Here is a 5029-nt window from a genome sequence, read left to right as displayed (position 1 = left end):
CCTTTGTACTCAGTCACCTGTACAGAGGCATGTATGAGCTAACCACCAAAGGTTTATTTTTCAGCGGAGGACCGTTATGGTTGTTCCAAATGTGGCTATATGAGTACTTCCATTATTTTATTGTACATTTTTCTCCTCCCTCTGATATCGTTTATGCTTCTTATGGTCATCGCAATATCCACTTTCTTCAAGACGTTCATACCTTTTCTACATATATGGACTCCATTTTCTTTCCTCTCAACTCTATTAAGTATTATTGCACTTTTACTCCTTTCTACTTAAAAAGTGGTTCATAGGTGATTTTGAAGAAAACGATCAACAAACAATCTCACTACTACTTAATGCTTGAGAAAGTGGCCTCATCTATAGGGATCTCCCTTATGGCGGCACGGTAGGGATTGACAAAAATGCCAAGGCTGGAATCAAGCAATACAGTCCAAATTTGCTTGCTCAACAATTTGACCTCGACCAATGCATCCCCTGTTCAGTTACCCAGAAAAATTGCAACTAACCCCCCTATTCCTGGCCGATTGTCAATCAGGTTGATCTCTACCATTCTCTCCATTCTACTTTCTAGTTGGCCAGTATGTCTTTTGAACTTCCTATATTTCCAAATCATCCCCAATTGATGGAAACATTTCTGAATGATGGAGGGACCACTACAAGTGATTAGTTGCCAAACCCGATAAGCTCATTATTGCTTAACTCTATTCCTTGTTGGATTTGCAAGAAAAGAAGAAAGCGGTGTCCTAATCAGTCACGACTTCCGGCCGAAGGACAACTAGGTAGAGAAAAATATCGACCGACACTACAATTGCACAACAACTGAAGCGCCAAGTGTTGAGGGTCAAATATTACATATCAGACCCCAGTTAGTGCCTGATTTTACGTACATGATAATGCTTAATGTCATATTTTAATTATGTTTTTATTGCAGGATGCAATCAGGAGCGTGGACTGAAAAATAGCACTAAAAGCGTGGATTTGACACTCCGAAGTTACCAGAGCAAGGGACGCACTCCAGAGAACCAAGACTGAAGAATTTACATGCCAGAGATCTGAGAAAATCAAGCCATTCACGTTAAAGAGGCCCGAAATTGGTGAAGAATGCAAGATCACATAGTTCCCGCTATTTGATTGGCTCAAGACTTCATAGATGGCCTGAGGGCCATAAATTAACCGTACATATCAAATTTCAGCCCTCGGATCACTATGGAAGTACCCCAACTGACAGATCAGCCCATAAACCGTTGATTGTGAGCCCGCCTGATATCTGGAACTGTCTCAACTTTGGTCTCGACGGTTTAAATAAGATGAGAAAATGAATGGATGGATCAAATTTTTGAAACACATCACAGTGGGGCTCGTATGTGAGGTGTGTACATTGCACGTGTACATGTATGCGAGCCGCACTGAACCGACTAAAGCGGGTCAGCAGGCGCTGACCCTTGTCTTCTTCCCAAAACGGCAATTGCCGTTTTGGCGCTGTGTAACGGACGGACGGCGTCTGTTTTGCGGACGCTAGTGGGCCCCACAGAGTGAGCATACGGATAATCTAAACCATCCATCGTGTAGAGGGCCATGAACACTTCAAACCTATGCTGAATTTTTGTACCCATGCAAGCATACGTGCGCGATACAGAGGCCATAAGTGGACTACCCTGCAACGTTCAAATTGATTGTTGAATGATTTCTTCTCTGATTCTGAGTCAATAGACATTAAAAACCATCCGTTTCTGACTAAAATTTCGAGGGCAATCAAATGGACGGGGTGGATTTCCTCGAAAACACCTCTGTGGGGCCCACCGATCATGACAGCGCCATTCGTGTGAAAGGCTACGCACGTCCGCGAAATCTGATTTTCCAGGCAGTTGTGGCCCACCATCTTTAATCATATGGCAGATCTGAACCGTCCATCATGTAGGCCAGCCAAAATACTTTCAAGAGATGTTGATTTTATAGAAATAATGCAAGGAATTCGAGAATTATGAAGTCCCGAACTTGGCTGCGAAAAGGCTTTCGCTGCGCGTACGATAGCTTCCCAAATCCGATTTCCACCACTCCAGCAGCTATAAAAAGAGTTCCAAAACGTGGAGAAGGGGTGTGCTTGAACAGGGGACCTCAGATAGAGAAAGAGAGGCGGAGAGAGAAGTGTTGGGAATTTATATATATATTTTCTTTATTTTTCTTCATTTTCCTATGAATTATGTTGAGATTTAGTCTGATTATGTTAGGCTAAACTTCTTAGTTAGGGCTAAGAGGTGAAGCTTGTGGCGTGATGAGACTGACTCTATGCCTTTGATTTATGCTAGACTGACTGATGTTGATTTTAGTTCAATTAAAAGGAATACTTTCAGTTTTATTTAATGGTTTGTTGTGACTGAAATTACAATAGATCTGCGATGGCTTTGAGTATTTCTTCCTCCTTTTGATGTTTATGATGTCAAGAAGCCTTGTTGTTCACCATTGTCTCATGGGCATGGTTGGATGACGGTATCCTTCCTAACTTTCATGCATTGTTGATTGGTTGGTAATTAGTTTAATTCTGTTGTTTGCTTTGTCTCCTGGGCATGGTTTGATGATGGAATCCATTCTAATTCATATATCTTTCATCTCGTGAAGACTAGATCAAGTAAGTTCAGTTTGATTTCCATGATTCTTGATGCAGGTATAAGATCTCCCTGATCTCTACAAGTGGATCCTCTGAATCCCTAGTTTCCTTCCTCTGAATTTCTTAAGTTTTAGATTAGTATTTCACCATTATTCATCAATTTATATTTGATTTCGATTTCATCTTAGGCTATTTCTATTTCTACCTAGTTTCAGATAACGTACAGGTTTCAGTCCCTTGGGATTTGACCTCGGTCTCACCGAGTTTATTACTACATCACAACCCTATACTTAGGGAGTGAACAAGTTTTTGGCGCCGTTGCTGGGGATTGATGGTTACGTTTTTTTTGAAATTAACTAGTTTTAGGATTAGTTTAAGATTAGGATTTTTTCTAACTTTAGGTTTAGATTTTTCTTTTTTAGAAACTAACCTGTTTTCCTGTTTTGTAGTATCCTGACACAAACTTCTAAATTGGTAATCCCTTTCTAATTCCTCTACTTTTTTTTTTTTAATTTTTAGAATTAGGGTTTGAATTTTAGAAATTTCAAATTCTAGTATTTTTCTATTTTTAGGAAATAGTTTATGTTTAGAAACTTTCATCTTTTATTTTTAGAAACTAGGTTAGTTATTTTCCTTTTTAGAAATTCTTTCTAATTTTATAAACTAACTCATCTTTCCTTTATTTTATTTTTAAAAACTTTCTAACTCTGGAACTTTCCTTTTTAGAAACTAATCTCTTTTATTTTCTTTTACAGGATCTTAACATAGGAACTTATCATTTGGTACCATCTTTCTAACTTCTCCTCTTACTTTCTGTACTTTTCTAATTTTAGATTTAGATTCTTCTTTTAAGTAACTTTCTATTTTCTAATTTTAGAAAATTTTCCTTTTTTTTAGAAACTAACTTTCTATTTTTACTTTTAGTAACTTCCTAATTCTAACTCTTTTAGAATCTAACTTTGTTTCCTAATTTATTTTTAGAAATTTTCTATTTGTAGAATTTTTGTTTAGAAACTAACTTTCCTATTTTGTAGGCTTTTAAGATAGAAATTTTTAATTCGGTAAGCTCTTTCTCTACTTTCTATTTTTCAAATCCCTTTTAGTAACTTACTTTGTAGTTTAGGACTTTCCTAGTTTATTTTAGAAATTTCCACTTTCTTTTAGGAACTTCTTCTTTTAGAAACTAGTTTACTTCTATCTTTCTTTTTAAAGGATTTTCTAATTCTAGACATTCTCTTTAGAAACTGACTTGTTTTATTTTCTTTTACAGGTTTTTAACTTAGGGCTTCCAATTGGGTAACTTCTTTCCAACCCTCTCTTTCTTTCTAGATTTTCTTTTCCTTTCTTAGGATTAGGTTTCAAATTTGATTGAGGGCTGCGAGTGTGTTATGCCCAAGTGGGCCCGTAACAACACTCGATGTCTCTTGATTGAAGGAGGATTGGTTGAGGGGTTGACTATCTATCGTAGGACTAGACACCACTCGAAATCCTATGAGTTAATTGAAGTGATGGCTGGAAACCAACCTCTTTTACCCCAACCTAGGGTGGAGTACATTCAGAATGAAAATGAGGTGTATCAAGTACCCCCGCCACGTACTTTACAAGATTATTTACAACCAGTGGGGGTGAGTACGCCCTCATGCATGATTTTTCCTGAAAATATAGGACATATGGACATCAAGCCAGGGGTTATCCAACTCCTTCCTAAGTTCTATGGGCTTGAATCTGAAGAACCATACCTACATTTGAAAGAGTTTGATGAGATCAAAGCCACTTTATATTTTCAAAATGTGTCTGAGGACACAGTCATGCTGAGACTCTTTCCTTTTTCCTTAAAAGAGAAGGCTAAGACGTGGTTACATTCACTGCGTCCTAGATCCATTGGCACATGGAATATATGCAAAGGGAATTTATAAAGAAATTCTTTCCACATCATAAAACGATTATCCTTAGAAAAGCAATCATGAACTTCACCCAAAAGGAGGATGAAACATTTTACCAATGTTGGGAAAGGTTCAAGGATTTGGTCAGTTCATGCCCACAACACGGCTTTGAAACGTGGCACATTACAAATTTTTTCTATGATGGACTGACATCTTCTATGCGCCAAATGGTCGAGATAATGTGTAATGGAGAATTCATTAATAAAAATATTGACGAGGTATGGGATTACCTCGATAGTCTTGCTGAAAAAACACAATCATGAGACTATTACCCAAGATCGAACACCACATCTAGGCCGACTCAATCTAAGGAGAAAGGTGGATTGTATCTCTTGAAAGAAGAGGATGATCTCAAGTATAAAGTGACTACGCTCATAAGAAAAGTTGAGGCCATGGAAGGAAAGAAGGATAAGATTACTGAAAGTGTTTGCGACATATGTGATTGCAACATTCATACAACTGAAAATTGTCCTAC

At 37.7% G+C, this 5029-nt stretch overlaps 1 non-coding gene across 1 annotated transcript; it reads right to left on the bottom strand.

Moving 5' to 3' along the window:
- Window positions 1-4556: 4556 nt before the first annotated feature.
- On the bottom strand, window positions 4557-4663 carry LOC131235783 (small nucleolar RNA R71). Its single transcript, XR_009166304.1, has one exon. It is a non-coding gene; the product is annotated as a small nucleolar RNA R71 (small nucleolar RNA).
- Window positions 4664-5029: the final 366 nt, after the last annotated feature.

Source organism: Magnolia sinica, chromosome 19 (genome assembly GCF_029962835.1).
Source record: "Magnolia sinica isolate HGM2019 chromosome 19, MsV1, whole genome shotgun sequence".
In the NCBI taxonomy this organism is placed as follows: domain Eukaryota; kingdom Viridiplantae; phylum Streptophyta; class Magnoliopsida; order Magnoliales; family Magnoliaceae; genus Magnolia; species Magnolia sinica.
The sequence above is the reverse complement of the archived record's forward strand: the minus strand, read 5'-3'. Positions and strand labels throughout refer to the sequence as shown.